Source organism: Thunnus maccoyii, chromosome 14 (assembly GCF_910596095.1).
Source record: "Thunnus maccoyii chromosome 14, fThuMac1.1, whole genome shotgun sequence".
NCBI lineage: Eukaryota > Metazoa > Chordata > Actinopteri > Scombriformes > Scombridae > Thunnus > Thunnus maccoyii.
In genome coordinates this window covers 28,006,804-28,029,924 of record NC_056546.1, presented here as the reverse complement: position 1 = coordinate 28,029,924, position 23,121 = coordinate 28,006,804, and the positions used below count along the sequence as shown (strand labels likewise).

The 23,121-nt window shown below is 39.7% G+C and overlaps 1 protein-coding gene across 2 annotated transcripts in view; it reads right to left on the bottom strand.

Moving 5' to 3' along the window:
* Nucleotides 1–23,121, bottom strand: part of slc24a3 (solute carrier family 24 member 3) — a 125,018-nt gene that overhangs the window by 76,721 nt on the left and 25,176 nt on the right. The gene's annotated exons all lie outside the window — the stretch shown is intronic.

Genomic DNA, 23,121 nt, shown 5'->3' with positions numbered 1-23,121 from the left:
AGGAGACAATAATACAAAGGGGAAGAGAAAGGTGGCTAAACACTGGGTGAATGAATGTCTGTGTATTTTGGTGGATTTCCCTCCGGATGTCAGACAGTATGGAGTCAGCCAAGATGTGCAGTACCTGCAGGAATCACCCACCTCATAGATCTAGGCCAGCAGCATATGTGTGTGAGATGAGTGTGTATAGAAAAATGCTTCAGGGGGAATCTTAAACACCAAGGGAGCTGCAAAGAACCTCACAAATATTCTACCCATCCACTACATTCATCTATCCATTTCCCTCTCCCTTACTAACACACTGTCCTATATTGGCCAAAGTCCTATATCTATAGGTCCAGGCCGACCCCATAACGTCACATAACATGGCCGCCCATCGCTCCTCACTGTCATCCTTAATTAGCTACTTCATCTTCATTAGCGTCCCTTGGCAGGCATGTGCGTGTATGCATGTGAGTACATGTGTTCATGCATTTCTCCATGTCCATGAAGACACCTCTGAGTCCTTGTGTATAGAGCACGGTCCTATGTGTAGCATGTGTGCTGTGTGTTTGTATATTGTATATTTGTGTTGAGGGATATCACTAGTCTGTTAAAGTCCTGTGTGTATGTACAGTATGAGTGTGAGCTACAACCTTGTCCCTGGAGAGAAAAGAATCAGGCCATGAGCACGTGGCTCCTACTATACACAGCTATAACATGCTACACGTGATACTAATATCCTTGGCTTCTCTTCACAGGACATGCAATATCTAGGTTACTGTTCTGTATTATTATAGAATAAATACATACATACATTATTACATTAGTAATTACATTAGTATTGTGTTTCAGGTACCCAACCCATGCTGATCAATGAAAGCTCATCTAATCATTTTTGAGCCAGATGTGTCAGCTCTGACAGGGACGCCGTTACTTGCTTCAGTGTCAGTCCTTCTCTTCATGGATGCTGAATGTTTTTACTCAACTAACCAGCCCAAAACCAAATGACTTAGCAAAACTAAAAATTGCACCAGCTGTGATCTTTGATTATCTAAAATAATGAAAGTTTAACTAGTGCTTAAAGCTTACATGTTAGAGTGGAACAAGCTGTGTCTTGTGTCTATTAGAGTTCATGTGAGAAGACGATGTGCCACACTGTGCAGCTGTGTGTGAACACGTTACTGCTGCAGAGCAGAGTTTCACACTTGTGTTGAATGTTGAGTTACTGTGAGAGCTGGACAGGAGAGGTGATACCTCTGCGTAGTGTCATGGTCAGTGTTGGGGTAATGTGTTTTGTAATGACATTACTTTTCCCAGTAATGTAGTACTGTTACACTTTATAGTTTGATTTTTGGAATAACATGAGTTACTGTCTGGTGCAAACTGTGTTACTTGTGAAATCCTACATATGCAATTCAACAGAATTAATGCTCTGACGCATTACATTAAACTCAGTGTCAATATCTATCAAAGAGAATGTGTTTTGCCTTGGCTGATTGCTCCTTCTGCTGCCTGAATATGCATCTGTGCAGGAGTGAAAAGGGTAAAGAAAGTACAATTTGATGACGCCGAATGCTTTGAAAGCGCAGATGGTTTACTTTAATTTGGATTGGGGTTTTTTTGTCAAATAAAAAAAAGAATATCACATAAAAATGTAAGTTGTGTTTATGTCAAAGTAATTTGTTGAAGCAACTGACTGGAAAAATGCCCATCCTAAACAGCTGGCAGAAGAATCTCAACCCCTGCTGAACAAGCTGCCATCAGTGTGCAGCAGGCTGTTGAAGATAATGTTATCACAACTGATAGAAATGATGGCCTAAAGAAGACTAAAACAATAGGACTCAAGCTAATGAAGAGACAAAGTGAAACTGGAACTTGCAGGTTCTGTTACAGAGGTAAGAAAACCTACTTCAAAATCCCATTGACATGTGTAACTACGCTAATAACTAAAAACCCAGCCTTGGAACAGAACCTAAACCTTCTTAACTATATGTTGTGTGGCTCACTTCATATGTTTAGATAAGGGTGGTAGCTTTTTGAAAATGTATTGCTGTTAATTCAACATTTATGTTTTTTAGTGGGCTCAAAGTTTGAACTCAGACCTTGTTTGTTGTAACCTTTTAATGCACAACCAACCAGATCAGGGATGGGAAGCAAGCCGACCATTTCACTACATCTAAACTGGATCCCAATTGTGATTATACTGTCCACTGATAGAGGGCACTCCCTTGAAATGCAAGAAGCCTGTAGCCAAGCAACTGCGGTCTCATCTGGTCTTGCCCACCAGGCCTCTTTGCAAACGACAAACGAGAGACACGAGCCACCAAAAAAGAAAATTGGACCAGGGGAACTGTGCCTTCCAGGCAAAATGGGAAACATTATCTTTTTTCGGAATTCAGAGACAAACCTATGTGCTTAGTGTGCCTAGAAACAAAATCAGCCATGAGGGATTTCAACTTGAGTCGCCACTGCAGCACCACGCACAAAGACAAATATGACATGTACACCGGAGCTGCCAGAGCCGCTATCATCGCTGACCTCAAAGGAAAAAATACACTGACAGCAGAGCCTTTTTACCAAAGCCACGACTACACAGGAGCCCTCTCTCAAGACATCTTATGCTGTTTCCCTTGAGTTTGCTAAAGCAAAGAAGCCCTTGTCAGATAGTGAAACAGTGAAGCGATGTGCATATGGGGATTTACAGATGTACATTGAGATCAGATGGATCAGCCGCGGGAAGTGCTTGGAGAGGTTTTCTGCGCTGCACGCTGAAATCCCAGTGTTCTTGGAGGACAGCATTCGATGTGATATTACTGCAGTAAACTCAGGGATACAGATTTTCTCTGCGACATGGTCTCGCTTGCCGATATTACCTCTCATCTTAATCACCTGAAAATGCAGTTGCAGGGAAGAGGCCAAACTGGTGCAGATCTCTATGCACACATGAACACATTTGAATATGAAAAATAGAAATGTTGGTAAAATAAACTACCAGTATATGTTTTGTTCTTTTCATTAAATAAGTAGCTATAATTGGCTAACTGAGTGATGGGGTTACAGTATCCTACTGATGGAATTGCTCAATCACAATCTGGTCCTCTGGTAGTGAGGCTAAAATGTTTGGAGCCCTCTCTATCATCCAAGTTGCCCATCCTTGAAGCAGATAAAAGCTGTGTGTATTGTTGCTGTGCATGCACACACACTTGCAAGGAAATGACAGCTATTTTTTTTACTTAGAACTAAGCCAAAGTAAACCACCAGACACATTTTTAAGAGGCAGAGCTGTTTAAAGCAGATCACAAATGTGTTAATATGTTGATACCATTAACCTGGGATCCATGCTATGAAAGTATGTAAATGATGGCCGAAAAGCTAATTGTGTGTTTTAGAATTTCCAAAATTGTACTAAACCCACATAAAATTATACCATGATTTTGGCAAGAAGACTGTAGAATGTTTTAAAAGCAGCAGTCAGGCAAGGCTACTAGGTTTGTTAATAAGTGGATGATACACAATGGCACTTTCCTGCTAAGCTGGTGATGTAAACTTACGCTACACCTCGTCATGCTATCAGCATTTACACTGGGCAGTTATTTCAGTGAGCTTTGGTTTAAGCTCCCATACATCACTACAATTCCTCTATATGTAGACCAAAAAAAAAGAAAAAAAAGAAAACACCATCTACAGTGTGAGCGGTCAGAAGCAGAATCATTCTACACAGAATTTGCTTTTCCAGACAGTCAAGCAGTCAATGCGCTGTTACAAATCCTGACTGTCACACTGCCAACTGAAATTCAGAAACACACTATCTACGAGTGCTCAGCTACATCCTCTAAATATCTCACTGCTGTGAACTGCATGTCACACACCTCGCTCTCTCAGAGACACACCAGCCAGCTAAGCCTTGCCGTGTGATTGTCCATCCATAAATCAATAAGACCATGAGTGGTTAGAATGACATCAGTCGCTTGTGTTTTAAAGAAATACTGTATCTGTCTCTGCAAGTGATGTCAAGGAAGATTTCCTGAGGGTATATATATATATATATACATATATATATATATATATATATATATATATATATATATATATATATACACTTTATACAGTATGCTTAATGTGAATTATCATGATAGATTATACACCTACATAAAAAAACAATAATCCCGTCAGAGAGTTTCTTTAATTGTTGCTTAATGAACGTGACAGCTTGTTAATGGTCTCATTAGCTGAAACTGTCAGACACCACTCCTGCTGTGAGCGTGTAAGTGTGCTGTCATCTATTGCCTCTTGCTCTCGTCTCTCTTCCTGTCTGAGGTCGGGCCAGGCAGGGGGGCTCAGAGGAGCCTCTCCGCCTGCAAAAAAGGGTCATACGGGGGACGGTGTGGAACACTCCCCTCTTCTCCTGTGGAGCTTTATCTGAGCCTTCCCGCTACTGGTCAGCTGTCTGATGTTAGTATAGAACAGCTTGTTTCAAATTAACTAAAAAGCAAATAGGTTTACCATGTATTGACTAGGCATCTAATAGTTTCATAGTGCAATTATCATGGTTGTCACTTATTAGTTCACATCTTATTTTGAAATTTTGCAAGAGATGCAAGAGTTTTCTGTCAGCAACTTTTTTTTATAAACAAAAGCACCCCAGCTATTTTTATACCACAAAGTCATCTTTGACAGGGGTAAAAGTTCCGTTGTCTGTTTTTATCTCTTCACGGCTCTCAACCCTGCCTCAACCATAAAACTGATATCTACCGGCAGCAAATTCAAGGCAGGTATGATCATGCAAGTGTGACTGACGGAAGCGCAATCAGAATTTTGATATCTTTGAAGCATCGTTCGGAGGAGGTGATGGTACAGAAGACAAGTCCTGCTAAAAACAAAGTAATGCACTCCATGGTCTTGTTTGTGTGTGTGGGTGGGTGAGTTGGTGTGGATGTGTTCAAACAAACTGGGTCATACAACATGTTGTCCAAACCACATCAAGGCAATAATGATGTCGGTGATAAATAATAAGAATACATTTGCTGTATACTTACAATTAATTTTCAAAGAGACTCATAGCATTCAAAAGTGACATATTGATTGAAAAAAGCTAGAGCCATAACATATGATAGTAATGACAAATTGTAAGATACATCTGATAACCTTTCAGTATCCTACTGATGAAGCCTATTCATTCAGTTGACAGCTATACAAAACTGCAAGCTAACGGTAACTTCACAAACTGAAAGGACTTTACACCCCAAATTTCATGGGTCCTGATTCATAGCTTAAGTTTAAAATGATAATATGACATGCCTTAAAGTCAAACTGGAAGATTCCATCTACTGCTCACCATCAGCAGGCTGTCCACCATTGAAACTAAACATCCACTAAGCTAGCTGCTAGCTAGTGTTATGTAAATGTAATAAAAGACCAAAGGATTTGCTTATCATTTTTACGTGCAGAGTTGTGCAAGGATGATCATTTGCTCTGTTAATGTGTGCATGTCCTTGGCCCACTCCTCTTTCCATTCTGGCCTAGGCTCAGATAAGGTATCATTAGGGGTCTTGGAGTAAACAGGACAGGTTAAGTGGTCAAAGGCCACATATAGCTTCGGGCTTTTGCCTTCCTGTGTCCATGGGAGATGTGGCTCTTATCTAGCATACATGAGCATGTAAATGTACACCTCGTGGTTGTTTGCCATTGGCTGTAATCATAAAAGCTGCCCAATCACAGATCATTTCTCTGTTCATTCTGTAACTATAATAGAACAGGTTTGCTTGCTTTGTTTGGTGAGACGAACTGATGCAAATCTTTGTGTGTTCCGTCTCCTTATTGTACAATAATATTTTTTAATCTTCAACCCAGCAGTGTTTTGTGTATTATTTCATGTGTGTTTAGTGTTTTCAGACAATATCCACAACACTTGCCTGGCTGAAAACAACATGATGTGACCAGCTAATGTTAACTCGTTTATCCAGACACAGTCTAATGTATCTTTTCAAACATTACAATGACACAGAGTGGTGTTTGAATTTGCTGGTGACAGTTATTTTAAACCAATGGTTTTTCAATTGTTATTTAACGCCTTTTAGCACACAGTTACTGTAATAGCATGAGTTATAGCCTAATTAAACTCTCACCATTTTAAATAGCTCTAAAATCACGGTTTCAATAAATAGAATATTGATTTTATTGATTATAGTAATCTTCTTACAAGTAGCTAGTTGTTGCAATTTCAAAAACAATAGACAATTACTGTATACATTTTGAGACATAATTATAAATCAGCATATGATATCAATTCAAAGAAACCTGGAATCTTCTACATACCTCTACAATGAAGTTAATAGGACTAGGAATATTCTGTATTTTATTGCTTTTCAGTACAAAACTGAAAAAGGACACCAGATGTATTTCAAGCACAAAATAGTTGATGAATCATGCTGAAGAATAAGCTCACCTTCATTAGTAGAGCCAAAGAGAAAATCTTAACCAAAGATGCAAAAAAAGGTTAAGATGAGGAAATATTATCACAACTAGAAATGACAAGATTTTAGAGGAAAGTCCTGTTTGATATTTGAAAAAGTTACAGTGAGACGAGGGAGACCAAATCATCTTTGATCCTGTTCCAATTTTTATTTGACTTTTCTGACCTTTCCCGCAGACAAATGAACCAAATTTGCTCTTTCTTTCTGGCCCACAGCAGATCCATGTCTCTTTGGATGAGCAACTCATCCAGTATACATGTCACATGTGATAACCCATGATGTCAACATGATGTCACTCATGTCAGAGTATGTGAATGTATTACATAAGTGTCATGTTGCCTTTGCCAATCAAACACACATGATGCAAGAAACACACAGGTACAGCTGAAGAGAGCTTTTCACTTCATCTTTTACAAAGACTTACTGCATGACTTCTCTTCCACACTACAAAGCAAACCAAATAATGTATGAGCTTCAGAGCAGCAAAAATAAAGTGTGTGTGAGAGTGAGAGGAAGATTATCACTGTAGAAATGTTTTATGTGTAGAGATCTGACAAAACACATACACATACACACACACACACATTTCAGTACAAATTGTCTCTCCAGTGCTGAAATGACTTCAGACAAGATAGTTATGTAATCAGGGTGTATTGGCCTAAACTGTCCAAAACTGGACTGGGGGGGAAGTAGATGGTGTATTCTCTGTGTGTATCTTACAAGAGGTTTGTGATGGACAAAACATGATCTGATGAGTTGGACAAAGCTCCACATGACTAAAAGGCAGTCTGATAATGACATGTTCTGTGCAGGTATATAAGTATAAATATGTGTGTTTGGAGTCGTACGCTTGGCCTTTGTTTTGAGTAAAATGTGAAGTAACATGTCTTCTGCTTTGTCTGTCTGTCTCAAAAAAGCTTGTAGCTGACCTGAAGCTTGGTGACATAGTGATTATTTGCCAACAAGCGGACAAGCTAACCAGTAACATACTAGCTAAGCAGGAGCATGCTAGCTCTAACCCATCGATGTATTAAGACAACTGAATACGGTGCCGCCGCTCAGCCTTGCTACCAATTTCTCCTAGTGGTCACTCATGGTTTTGCTGCAAAAAATAACTTGCAGCCCAAAAAGCATTTTCCCCATAGACCACCATTATAAAAGAGACGTCTGTAAAACTGTTAAAAGTATACCTGGAGCTGCATATAAGGTCATTTGTATTACAAATCCATGAAGGTTTTATATTTGTAAAACTCTCCTTGAGCCTAGAAAAAGCAATTTTAAAGTCTGTGACGTCATACAAATATACAATCTATGGGCTGAGCAGGAACTCATGGCAGAAACACTACCTTGCATATTCAGTGTGTAGCTCAATGCGGAAGCAAACCCAAAAGCTAGAAACTTTTTTGACTCAGGTGAGCAACTTACATCCGATTAAATAAGTGCCATCTTTGAGTCCGGTATTTAGTTCTTATAATACATCCATGCTCTAGCCATTCACAATAACTCTCCAAGCTGGATTTAGCTGGATTGCTAAGTATACAATAAGTTTGCACAAGTTTGCACTTATTCAAGAGATGTATTTGTACCACTGAGTACTGTTTCCTTGAGAGAGAACCATGCCTCCTTTGTGGCACAGTTTATACTCCAACAGAGTTTATATGATATGCTGCGTCTAGCTTCTTAGGCCCTGTTCAGACTACCAGGCCAAATCCATTTTTTGGCATATCAAGTTTGTATCCAGATTGATTTTAGAAAGTCTGGACAGTAAAAAAAACACATGTGAAATGCAACTTTTGCAAATCGGATCCAAGCCACATTTGGAGGTGGTTTGAAATGTGATTCCAATCGGATTTCTACAGTTGTGTCTCAGTCCGGCCGCTCAAATCGGATTTTATCGTGTCAAATCCAGAGTGATGGAAGTGCATCAGAGCAGCTGAGCAGAGTCCGTGCTGCTACTAGCAGAGCAATATGGAGGGCAGGACAGAGAACAACCGTCTGTGGACAGACACTGAACTAAATTGTCTGCTAGCACTTTGGGGGGAGGCTGGATCGCCATTTCTCATGCTTCTGCGTTGGAAAGCCGCATCATCGGCATACATAGTTACTGACGCCTACGTTATTACCACAGATTACCATGGTTATTGTCACTTCCATGCAGATAGGTTGGTGATGTCTGGACAGACAAATCTGATCTGACCTCTTGCAAATAACAGTGCGGACAGTCTGTCTTAAAGATTTGATTTAAGAAACAAATCTGATTTGCCTGCGGCCTGAACAAAGCCTTAGACTCTACAGGTCTCTGTTCCCTTCAAGTACAACTGAAATTAAATTGCCTGATATCCGCATATCTGCTCTGTTAATCACTTGTTCTGTGTTCCCATTGAGAAAAAGTCAGAAACCAAGAAATTTATATTTCATATGCTTTGGTTTCATGAGGGCTCCCCCTATTAATTTGATGAAATACCGTTAGTTATCCATCTACGTAGATGGATACCTTGTTTCTTTACAGTCAATCAAATCTTGCATGACACAGCAGATCAGAGAGTCCCACATTAGCTTTCCTGTGAAAGTCTCCTTACAAACTTATCTAACTTACAAACATGAACACACGTCTTGTCCTGCACTTTAGCTTGCTGAACAAGCCACCAACAAACATTCAGCGGGGAATAGAGCACCGCTGAAGCCAGTTTGCATGCTAGATAGCTAATTAGCTGCTCTTCTGCAGCACATTAAACATTTGTGCACGCATCTAAATGTCACTTCAGCCAGGTTAGATGCAGGAGTTATGTGTTTCTCCCAAAATACCTTTTTTTTCTTTTAATAATAAAAAACCTATTAACAATACATTTTTTATCATATCATACTGATAATTTAAAACACGTTGACATTGTTTTAAACTGCAAAAAGGATGATTATAGGTGATTTCAGTTGAACTTTAATGGTCTGTGACCAGGCCTTTAGCTGGCTTGGTGGAACAGTCAACACATTTGCTTCACCTTCTTACTTGTGTTGATAAGACTCCTTGGTCTCCTTGGAGTTCTATGTTGAGGAACATAGAAGAAAGTGGCTCCATCCATTTTTGCCGACAGCCAACCTACTGTCACTGAGTCTCATTCTATTCTAAAACCTACCTGGGCAGCCGAGATATTTTGATGAACTACATGAATGCCTCACTCAGTTAATATCCCAAAGTTATTTTTCTGTCTTCAGAACATAATACACAACATCTACGCCACTTGGTAACAAACTTATAATCAGACAGACTTTAATAGAATGGCCACTGGCAGCCAGACTGCCTATTAAACAGTGAGTTTTCTGAATGAAGAGCAGGCTCCAGATAAGGGGACAATTTCACTCATTATCTTTCCAGTGAGGAGATGAATATCCTCAGTGTATTTGGCTTTTCAATAGGAAGGGCTTTTCTAATCTCTACTATAATAAGCTTCTCTCCAACTGCCTCATACACACATACAAACACAGACACACACAGATGGTTAAACTTCATTCGGAGTCATCTGAGAGTATGATTAATCTGATCGGAGTAATTAAAAGCGTAATAGGTTCCACTGGCCCTACTAAGTGCAGGTGAATAGTACTGTGATTGTGTTTGCATTGTTCAGGGGAACAAAAGGGTGGGCTAATCGCTGCAGGAGAGCTCAGTCGCACCACACTGTGTCATCATCAGCCAACAAGAGCCAGTCAGAGAATTCAGATAAAGCACATGGGTTTTAAATTCCATTTTTTAGTCTAATGGTGGCGGTAAGATATGGTCCCATACATGGTAGCGGACTGTGGCATTGTCCTCCCCAAGAGAAACAAATATGTTTATCTCCTTAATGGACTGAAGAAGAATCAAGAATGTTGTTCATTGGTTCAAAAATGTTCTACAGAACATTCTTGTCCTCAAGAGTAAACAAAACAAATGTAGAGCTGCAACAATTAGTTGATTAATTGATTAGTTGCCAACTATTGATTGACTTGATTGGACTAATATTCTCCAAACACCAATATTCAAAGAAAATGTGGTGAATGCTGCCGCTGCCATGCTGCTGTTGCATTTTAAATCAACAACAAATGCATTTTAGAGGCAACATTAATACAAAATGGGTCAATTAAAAAGGCAAACTGAGGCAGATTCACACTTTGGTCCAGACTGAAATATCTCAACAACTACTGAATGGACTGTCATGGAACTTGGTACACACATTCCCGCTCCCCAGAAGATAAAACCGTCTGACTTTGGTAATCCCCTGACTTTGACCTGCTGGTGGCACTAGATGTAATCATCCACAAATATCCATCTACTCAACGGACTGGCACAACATCTTGTACTTACACTTATGGTTCCCAGAAGATTAAACCTGAATCCACTGGACTGACATTAATTTGGTCATGTTACGTACAGGATACCACGCTAAGCAAAGATGATGACCATCATTTTAACATTGTCATTAGCTGTGTTTCCATTAGATTTGCAAGACAATTTTATGCGAACTTTTGAAGAATTTTAAGTGAACTTTTGAAATGTCACAAAAAGGAAAATGCGAATTAGGTGTGTTTCCATCAACTGGCTTGATGTGAGAATCATCAGCAGATGGCACTATAGGCTTAAATAATCCACCAGTACACAAAGCAAAAGAAGTAGAGGTTACCAACCGGAAACTAAACAAATAGTTTTATTGCCTTGATGAGAGAAAATGGAGAGAAGTCTTCAGGAATTTATTTCATTTGGGTAAGTTGCAATTGTTCTTTCATGTCAGCTGGTATTGGCCATGCTTCATGCTATCTTCCGAGAGCTGAAACAGTTGATCAGTCATGCGAGTTAAAAGTTCGCTACGTCATTATTTATTCAACAAATGCATTTCCATACCCATTTTGTGCATAAACTCTTTTTCGACATTGCCAAAATCCACCTCAACAGGCGTGAAAACCTTTTGGCAAAATTGAGGAAGTTTTTTTTTTTTAATTCTGGCATTTCCATTAAGCTTTTTTATGCAATACTTCAAAATGTGTATAAAAATAGGTTAATGGAAACACGGGTAACGGCTATTGTGAGCATGTTAGCATGCCGACGTTTAGCTTTAAGCAGCACTCAAGGGTACAACCTCACAGAGCTGCTAGCATGGCTGTAGACTCTTGAGGTGTTATGAAAGGATATCCTTTCTCTTCAAGCAGTCAATGTTTCAGAAAAACGCAACCTTAGTCTGTGGTGTAAAGGTAATCATATTACAGCCTGTATTTTGACCAACAGTAACAATGGAGGTGTCCCATTCAGGAAAATCTATCCTTGCTTAAAACCTATTTACAACAAAAACAATCATCTTCTTTGCTTTGTCTGTTAACCTACCTTTGTATTTCTGCTGAAAGGGTTGCTTGAGCCTTTCTTATATTACAGCATGAAGACGTATGACCTTGATTTTAATCTATAGCCACTAACCTACATTTCACTGCATTATAATTCTCAGACCAATACTGTCATTCTTGTGCCCTTTGGGGAAACAGCGGACTGTTTCATTTCTAATGTACAGGGAGTGACTCTGTATAGAAGGGGAGAATGTAGAGGGCCGGTGACAGGTATAGCAGGTCTTTGCCAAGCTCATCAATCAAATGCTTAATGAGGACTTTTACTGTGCTTCTCTAAATATAGCCAAAGGGGTCTACAGGTCAGCTTGAGACAGCAGTGGGACATGATTTTAAAAACCTACATGAAAATTTGACAATTCCAAGACTGTGGGTGACTGAGTAAGAGAAACTATAATTGTGAGAGGTAAAGGTAAGGAAGAGTTTTATTGCCTATAAGAACAATAATGTGCATAATTAAAGAAAAATTCTGTCATTTTTCAGTCTGTGACTTCTCTTCATAATGGTGGCCATTCTGACTATGCATCCTGCTAACTTTGTACTCACAGCTGTGGTAATTACAACAAATTCACAGATTTGATCAACATTACTATGTCTAAGACCTTTCCCTCCAAAAAATAACTGGAAGAAAATGAGTAAACACTCAGCTGCCTTTCCAGTGAGCAACAAGGACATTGGAAATAGAATCATGCTACATATAAAATGACAAGTAATAAATGTTTGTTATTACTGCAGATAAATAGGCAGCTAGTTCAGTTTGCCAGCAAGTAGTTTTCTCTACAGTTAGCTACTTTAGCTAATCCATGAGGCTAATTTCTGTGTTTACTTTCAGTCAGACTCAGAGACAAGCATTTTAAAGGATTTATGTAAAAGTAAAAAACTTTTTTTTTTAACAGACTCCCCATTTTCTACAACAGAGGTGGCAGATGCAAAATTAGTATGACCTATATTCAGACTGGCCACAATAAGGAGAATTAGATTATGTCCACACTAAGCCTGCTAAATTTGTTAACACTTTTTCTCTCTGCTTTGGCCCCCGTCCAGACTAAAACAGCAATCTTCTCTCCCGAAAATGGAGCTTTGTGGAAAACACCGTTCTGGCGTTTTAATGTTGAAGAAGGTATTTGCACAAAAGCAGCATTTTAGAGTTTAGCCAGCTTAATGTAGACGTAGTCTAAGTCCCAGGTTGAAGACCGTTAGACCGTTTCAGTTTACTATTTTGCATGGACTTAGGAGAATTAAATCAAATAACAATGGATTCTACTGCTAAGCATTTAACTGAGCCTGTCAATGGTGATTACTAACACACTGTATAACAATCAGACAATGGACAATAAGGAGAAAGAGGAGATTAGAGAAGAGGAGCAGTAAAGCAAAGAGGGTATTAGAGGAGAAGTGGAAGGAAAGAAGTGAGGAGAACATTAAGAATGAAGGAAGAGAAGGAAGTAAAGACAACAGCAGGTCTCCAGAATCTACAATGGCCACACTCCTCCTGAGGGATGGACCCTCTTTTCAACTCTTCCTCCTTTCATCTGTCTCTCCGAGCTGAGCAAGGATCCCAGAATACACATGGCGGGTGCTAAAATAGGCTTTGGGCTGGGTGATGAATTAGCCAGGGTGTATTTGGGGAGCAAGGGAGTGACAAAGAGAGAGCGAGAGAGAGAGAGAGAGGGATTGGAGAGAGAGAGAGAGTGAGAGTGAGAGAGAGAGAGAGATTGGAGAGAGAGTGAGAGTGAGAGAGAGAGAGATTGAAGAGAGAGAGAGAGAGTGAGAGAGAGAGAGAGATTGGAGAGGGAGAGAGGAATAGAAAATAGCTCCTAATGTTTAATCACAGCTAGATCTAATACAGTACATGGCCCACAGACAAACTCAGTGACCCTTACTCAGATTTGCTCATCCATCATAACCGAGTTCTCAATGTGTGTGTGTGTCCATATGATTTGATTATGAACACGTGAGAAAGGGCTCCTGAGGGTGAGAGATAAAGCTGTTGTTAACAGATTGGGGACAATCAGGAGACAAGGACACACACATAAACATACACCTACAAAATCTCAAATTCCTCAGCTATTTAAAAGTTCTATGCCTTTTTGCTGCTGGAGCTAAATCTGCTGTGTCGTTTACTGACATCAAACAGTTGACTGTAGTTGGCCGCCAACTGGTCAAGTGAGCGGCAAGAGCCTAAATCCAAGAACTAACTGACTGGCTTTGTTGTGTCATATTTTGACCAATAGCAGTTTACAACTCTGGAAAGCTATCATGGCAGCAAGGACTTGTCCTTCTCCTTGACAAGTGTTGAAACAATCAGTCAATTAATGAATTAATTAATCAAAAGAAAATTACACTATTTTGATCATCTAAGAATTGTTTAAGTAATTTATCAAGCAAAATCGCCAACAAGCAAACTAATTCTAGTCGAGATCCAAAAGTTTTCAAGGATACCTAATATGTCAGAAGTCACTGTCCCTGGGCAAGAAATAGTTCCAGCACACGTATATAATAAATAGAGACTCAGCAGCCACACATTTCTCTGTTCTCTATTTCTCTGTTTAGTGTCCTCAGGTTAGGCTAACCCATTGTTGCTAACTTTGGAGCTAACCTCCTTCACTTTTCCAGCAGTTGGGGAAACAACAGACATGACTTTTCTTGGTCTTGACAAGCTGCAGCATTTATTAACTGACACACTGTAGTCTGTACTGTATATTTACTGCCAGATTGACAACTTACTGCTAACTTTTTCCTCTGCTCCGCTCACATTCACGTCACTTTTCTACTGCTCACTATCTCACGTAACCTCTCACGCACTAAGCGCACACAATACACACTGCCCTATTCCTTAAAAAGAGCTATGCTACCAAGAGTTTCCCAGGAAACGACACAAAGGTTGACTCACATTTCAGAACAGTGCTGCACAAAGGCTCCCAAACACTATTGATTTCCGAATGAATGGATATTTGCCGTCATTACTGGCATTAAAAAATTTTTTTTTGGCCTGGCAGGGATTCTTGTTGGTCTGGCGGCCCACCAGGCCTGTACAGTTATAGGGGAAACATTGGAATATACACTATATGAGTACAATATCCACTATAAAAAAATAGATTTTTTCACACAGTCCCTCTACAAGATGGCTTTAAGATTAAGAAATAATATGCACCTAAAAATTTTAATTAGTGATTAATCTGCTAACTATATTCTGTGACTAGTTGTTCGCTAACAAGTTCGCCACACCAACTTGAAAGGTGATGGGTCAATGTTGGGTTCACAACTTGGTTCCACTGCCCCAAAGTTGACAAAAGATCAGTTTTTGCAGATGTCAGGTGTTTATTGTTTCAATTGTGTGTGTTTCAGAGGTGCATATTCTTAAAAAAAAAAGATTTGCAATTGATCAAATAACCAGAAACCAATTATATAGTATATACTGTATACATATGCACCAATAAGGGTGATATTGGTAAAATCGCAAACACTAAATTTTCAGTTAACTGAATTTTCAGGAAATTCAATTGAAAAAAAAGGTTATGGATAAAATTAAAGATTGCTATATCAGTTTTTGGCAGAATTAAACCAGAGAAATCTACTACTGTATCCTGCTGCTGTACAGCCACTTACCAGCAGATAACAAATAGCTATCTCACTATAAACATTATAGCAAAATCTCAATGGTAGATACATTTCTTGTCATCTCACATTATACATGTTGTTATATCATCCTTCCTACTATATGTAGAATACATTACTCTGGGTTCACTTGCAGCCTCAAAGCACAGTGAGGTTTAGCTGCTGCTGGATGAGCCAAGTGGCCACTTAATTAGCAGCTCGACAGCAGAATGTTTTCTATGAGGTAGAACAGCACACACTCATCAACTATCTCTTGCTCTCTCTTCCACACACACACACACACACACACACACACACACACACACACACACACATATACACACTTAAATAATTCTGAACTTAGTGTGACATTTTTCTCACTGTGCTTTTTAAATAATTACCTTATCCTCACTACAATTTGGAATGCACAAAGCCCTGCGTCACATTGTGCTTACTCCCAGCAGACTGGTAGAGCAGCATCACCGCATGATCCTGCTCTGCACTCCGGCATGTAATCCAAAGTCTTCCCCCACAGTTCAAAGTGTCATGCAGTCAGTCTACTCATGATGTTACACACTGGATCCGCTCTGCTGTGCATTCATTATTCATCTCTCGCTTAAATTAAACATAGTCAGGGACTTCCATGGAATCAACAGGACTCTTATGATAACCTCATTATTTGCTAGAAGGCTGTGAGTACCTTTATGTTTTTGTGTATGTGTGTGTGTAAAGTGCCTATATTTTTTAATTTTAGCTCACTTTACCTAAAAGACAAACAAACATGTATTGTTTAATCTGATTTGACAGGTAAAACAATGCATGTTTGTTTGTTTGTTTGTCTTTTGTCTGGTACGTGCCGCTACACCAGGCAGCATTTTAACAGAACTAACCACTGTACCGCTAAGACCTACAGCAGAGGACAAATTCCCCAAACCCTTACCCTATTATTTCAATAACTGGAGTCATAAAGCATGATCTGCCAAAGAGATACACAACAGACGTCCTACTGTACACTGGGCTTATGAATTGGCAGTCTTAACGCAGCAAACTATTCAAACTGGAATTTACACAGTATCAGTCACTGCGGTACAAATGTTGGATCAATGTAAAGATGGGTTATAACCCCAGAAGAGTGATTTTATCTAGTTTCAATGAGACCAGTCAAGGACAATCAACGTCTGTCAAAGGGCTATGAGTGAATGTGTCCGTATATGAGTGTGTGTTCAGGGGCCTCCTGCAGTGTTAATGCCTGGTATTCAATGACAAAAGCGTGGACCTGTCACCCACACATCCATACAATGGGAGAATAGGAGCTTTGAGTGACTCACACCTGCAGCTCATTGGTCCACTGAAGGTACATTGCCAAAACAAAACTGGAAAAAACAGAAAGTGCTGACATCTCATCCAACCTACAATGACACTTTACTGCCTGTCTAGACCCCACACGCCCCCATTCAACAAGGTCTGATATGGAGGACAATGGCACTGCTCTCCATTGTACATGACAAGATATTAAAATTAAAAAATAGTGTAGTGAAGTCAAATGGTTGGTCATAATCCAATCAGCTTTCTGACTGTGGCCCATGTAGTTGAGTCTACATGGTCTGTATTCAAATATGGGCAGATATGTAGGCTGGTTGAATGGATCCATCACTTCTCTTTGTATCTGCTGTCAGTGTTGAAGACTCCGTGTGAGATACTTCAGTCTGTAAATATATGTGTTTAAAAATGATTTGGGGGCTGTGCTAAGTAAAATAGGTGATCGCTGCTCTAATTGCTAACGAAAAATGAGAACACCGCAGTGCTTAACTGACTATCATGAAACCAAAACATCTGAGAAACAATGTGTTAGCTTGTCACTCAAGTGAGGCAGCAGAGACACCACAAAATGTCATCTGAGTTTAGGATTAGGCTACATGGGTTGTGTTCAAATTCATTTGTAAGAATTGAATATTAGCCATAGCCTACTCTGTCGCTACTGTTGCACCTGTAAAACAGTGGATAAATTGTTTTGAGCGCCACAAAACCCCTGTGAAATGACTCACTTCACAAACAGAATTTGATCCATTCAGTCCGATAACATTTTGAAAGTCTAGAAGAGCCACACCATTAAATTATTTTATCCCCATTCAGGCTAGCAGAGAGCTAACCGGAAGTTAGCCGCTCGGCCGGCAGAAGTCTTTGCCCATATGCATTGATCCAGCCAGCGTGGGAATGTCAAACCCAACACCAGATTAAAAACACTGTATACTGTGAAATACAGAGAGACTCATCTGGTGGTGATAAGCTTAATCAGCATTGTGTGAACTTGATTGGCCAGAGTTCATTTATATGTAAAAGTTCCACACTGCAGGTTTAATATTGAAGCTGTTAGAATATGTCTGTAGCACTGTGTGTTAATATTTAAAGAAACTTATGTAGCTTATATAATGGAAAATCAAGAGATTCAAATGACTGTCTGGTATTCAAGTAGTGTGTAGATCAAAGGTTGATCATATTAACAACTGATATTAAAATAAATACACATAAAATCCATTACTATTATGTCACTTCCTCTTTTAAAATGCATGCACTGACAATAACACCTTGTCTTGCTTATTTTCCATCTGTGAGTATCCTAATAATCAATTTGCATGTCTAATTTGCATGTTTTTCCACATACACTCTGTACATAAAAGATGATTCTGATCTCCATTCTGAGAAGTGGACAGGAGGTGCATTTGCTGTTCACATGGCTAAATGTGTCTCTGGAGGTAATTTAGAAGATTGGATCCCCACCGTTTCTTTAGTGCATTGCCAGCTGGATTTCATGCATTCTCTGGAAACTGTTAAACGAGCCCACTTCAAAGCACTACCACATATTAAGGAGCTAGATTTTTGGGGTGACTTAACATTTCCTCAGTAAGCCTATGATGTAAAAAAAAGACGTAAAGTCACTTCTATAGGAAACTTGGGATCAGCTGTACAACCTTTATCAACTGTTTTACAGTATATAAGTCTGTCTCATTTTTAGCAAGACCTTTCTCTACAAATGCTTTTCCCATAATAATGCTTTCTCACCATTCATTTAACAGAGCACACATCATTTAGCACATCCTTTTATCCCAACTGTGTCACAGCAGCTTGAATGCCTTCAGTGTACTGTCATCAACTTACATGATTTCTAACTATTGAAGATCTGTGTTCAATTATCTCTTGCTGCATATTAGGGCTGATGATGATGATATATACCATGTGATAAATCTGTCAGCTGTATATACCACAGTAGCTATTTTTCAGGTATTTATTTTGCTGGATCAGCCAATAATATTTTCATCTGGTTATTTTATCCATAAAGAGTTTTTTATGTCCAAAGAAAATCCACATTGGGTGATAGCATCCTGTAAGCTTGTATGTAAGCTGATTGTAGTGGAGTTGAAACAGAAAATTAAAGGTGCTCTGTGGAATTTTTTTTATGATGGGCCCCTGTTTTTTTTTGTCTGTGCACACAAGGATGCACATGCACGAAGGTGACGTGATACACATCCTGGCAATAACTTGCCAAAATATGAAGCAATACGTTAGCAAAGACAAGGAAGAAGACTACAAACGAGTAAACATGGATGTAAACAATGCAGGTTTCAAACTTTTAAGAAAAATCAGCTTTGCAAATGTTTTATGATGAAGCAAATGCTTTCAACATGTTTGTTAGACTTCAAGGATGCAAACACAGAGTTTTGGTGAGTCACACTGAGTGTAAATATATCTTTGTTTTTTTACAGGAAAACTGTGCAGGGCACCTTTAATCAGCAAGTTTTATAATCGCTTAGATAATTTTTCAAGCAAAACTGCCAAAAATTGCCACTCAATTGTGATCATTTTGCTGTTTTTCATTGTCCTAATGACAGTTTGTCAGGCAACACAAGCTACTTTGAGATTACTTGGGCTCTGGGAACTTGTGGTGGGCTTTTTTTTTTTTTTTTTTACTATTTTCTGACATTTTACAGGCCTGAGGATTTATTGAAAATGAAAGCGCTTGTTAGTTGGAGCCCTAGCCAAACAAAACACTGAGCAAGAAACTGTCTGTGTGTTGATTCTCAGGGATACTAACAGTACTAACAACCCTTTTCCCATTACAGTAAGCCATCTGACTCAGTGTTAAAATAAACAATTCCCTTAATGCAGCTTTAAATGTGACATCTAATCTTCTCTCTATCTGTCTATTCAGATTGTGTAGTGAACCAGCTTTACATGACCATGGCTGCATATATTTGCATTTGGTCACAGCCAGTACTATCAGGACTATACTGAATAACAAGAGTCTACTCTTGTCTATCAGTCAGTTGGAAAAGAGGACATACAATTCTCAGCAATCTAACACAGAGTGAAGTAGGCTTGGGTGATTTGACAAATATATCAGCAATTGCCGATTGGCTGAGTCCATCGCCAGTTGTTTTTCTTTTTGGGCGATTTTTTGTGTGATTTTTACTAACTAACTATAGTGTTATACAAGTAGCGTAGCTCCTTTATGGGATAGCTCAGTGTGTTGGTTGTTTGCATAGCGAGTGTGTGGTCGAGAGAGAGAGAGAGAGAGAGTGAGTGTTGGTGAGGCTGGAGACCGGAGCAGAGTATGAAGTTATAGCTGAGAATGTAGCAGTGTATTGTTAAGTTCCCTTGTCTTCTTTGCCACCTGCTGATTAAAGTGAAGGTGGTTATCCTCGATTTCGTTAGCGAAAATGGGTTAGCCTAACCTGACCAAGCTCACTTAAGGTGGACTGACCTTTAAGGTGGACCGGCTATTCTCATTCTGATCTTCGCTGCTCCTAAACAGAGAGCGGAGAAACATCTGGATGTCTCTCCCAAGTTTTGCTGAGCCACCCCCCTCCCCTGCACGCCGGCCACCCCCCAACACAAATTTATATCGGCAATTGCCGGTTGTTGGGCTGACGGTGGCCGGTAGGAAAATTTTGACATATCGCCCAACCCTAGAGTGAAGACAGGCCCCATTAGGCGCTCGGCTTGTTACAATAACACAAAGCCATCTGTCAAAACCTGGACTCGCTGTCACAAAGCCTGTAAAAAGCAGCTCCTATAATGAAGTGCTACATGACCATCGGATCAAGAGGGGTGTAGAACTGAGATCAGACAGTGTGAGAAAAGAGAGAAGGAAAGAGAGAGAGAGAGAGAGAGGCAGGAGTAATAAAAAGCAAATGAGAAAGAGAGAGAGAGAGAGATCCACATATTGTAGTCCCTGATGAACACAGGCAGGCCATTTTCACCTCATATTCTGACTGCTTCATTCATCACACAAACGCACACTCATAAACACACTTCCTTCCTGTCATGTCAATACTGTACTCGCTCCATTTTACAGCAGTATATTGCACAGTAGGGTCTGCATATTCCTGTAAAGTGAGAAGTGTTAACACTCTGAAAAGGCTGTGTTTGTGTTTGTTGATAACCCTGATGTGCATGTATTAAATTGTGCACAAGTGCAGATGAAGGTCAGTTCATTCATGCTTAGCACAGTCACTCACAGCAAAGTGGAGAGGTTAATCCCTGAGTGTGTGACATGTTTACCTATCTGTATACTCACACATATACAGTTCACACAGATGCAGTATTTCTCTATTAAATATGTTCAACTTGTACTGATTTGACTCATGTTTTTAAAATGTTGGATAGAAAAATGTTACATTTAACTTCAACAACAGACGTGACTTTTCTCAGTCTTGAGAAGCTGCAGCATTTATTAACTGACACGCTGTAGTCTGTACTGTACATTTACTGCCAGACTGACAACTTGCTGCTAACCTCCGCTCGCATTCACCGTCACTTTTCCGCCGCTCGCTCACTGCACTTGCTCAACCACACACTCACTACACACACACACACACATTACACACTGCCCTATTCCTTAAAGCAGCTACACTACTCTTATAACAGTACATTTCACATAGGTGTCCTTTGAAGAATGAGGAGAGGGAGGATGACTCAAAACAATCCCACAATAACGTAGGGTGTTGTTATCATGCTCACACAGTGAGCAAGTGGAGACCATTAGTAGCCCATTAATATTAACGATTGTGTGAAATTTTAGCAGCAGCGCTCATAATTCTGCAGTGGAGCACCGCCGCTGCAGAATTATGAAAGTATCAGATTCATGCTCATCCTACGAAAAATGAGAGAAACTGAAGGAACATGACAGAACGAATTGTGAGTTCCTAGTGAGTTCTGAGACAAGTCAGAGGCTAAACTGCTACACCAACAGGCTTACAAACTAGCTTACAGCTAACATGTGTACAGTCCAGTCAGTACATTAGCTGTTTGGGGCGAAAAAACAGTCCAGAGCCTGGTTTCACAGAGAGATTTTAGATGTGTCTGTAGTGTGTCAGCTTTTATTTTTTGTAGACTACTCTAATGCCAATTATACAGTTTGCTGTACTTCAGCACAACGGTATTTTGAGCTAAACGAGAAAACAAGTTTGCTAACACAACGCAATCACAACGTTAGCATGCTAATATTTAGCCGGTATAATGTTTATTCTTGTCACCATCTTAGTTTAGCTTTGTTAACATGCTAACATTTGCTAATCAGTACTAAACACAAAGTACAGCTGATTTGGTCTTAAACCAAAGTATTGGACTAATTTCAATTTTTACCTGATGGTCAGAAAGGGATCACCATAGCTATGACAGTTCATCCTCTGAAGAACATGAATGTGTGTGCAAATTTCACTGCAATCTAGCCAATAATTATGGAGACATTTCACACAAAAGTGTCAACATGGGGAGCAGGAATTTCTGCACAAAACGTCATGACAATCCAACATTTGATATTTCAGTCTGGAATAAATTGGTGGAATAACCAATCAACAATACCACTGCTAACAAGTGTTATAGAAAAACATGTTCTGAATGTAAGGTATCGAAAACAGCATTGTTATCATATCAGTAACAAAACTCAGGTATTGTATTGGCACTAGTATCAAAACAGTTCAGTCTATACCCAGCTCTAGTCATCAAATACTTCCAAACCTACACTATAGAAAAAAAGAAGTCTGTAAACATATATTTCTTCATTAAGAGTGGTTGTGCAAACTCAGTTGGTAACAGAAACAATGACGTAGATATGGGCTTGTGAGGCAAAACAGCAAATAAGTCAACAAACGGGCAAGCTGTGCTTGTTCAAACTGCGAACAGGCTTTTGAAGACTGTGTGCTGATGATACAGGAGAGAGTGAGAGAGGGTAAGAGAGAGAAGGAGAAAGGAAAACTTTAGCTGCTGCATGGCTGGGGTGCTACAAAGGGCAAAAGGGTTACAGCTACAGGGGCATATACCGAAATGATAGCTGAGTGCCACTGAAATGGAGGGAGAGAGGGACAAGATGAGAGCATAGTGACCGCTAGATGGAGGGGATGATTGAGAGAGATTGTGACAGAGGAGGGAGAAATGGATGGATGGAAAAAGGAGAGAGAGGCTGTTTGTGTCTGTCTCAGACCGGGGGAGTGTTGCTCTCTGTTCACACAGGCTGACCCAGATGCAGCTGAATTAGACACAGTCCTGTGTGTGTTAGTGTGTGCACTAGTGTGTGTGTGTGTGTGTGTGTGTTTGTGGATGGCAGTGTAGGTATGAGAGCTGAAGAGCTTGAGGTAGAGAAATACGAAAAGTGACAGAGTGTTGCAAGCAGATGTCTGTTTTTGAGGATCCCAAGCCCAAAGAGCTTAGA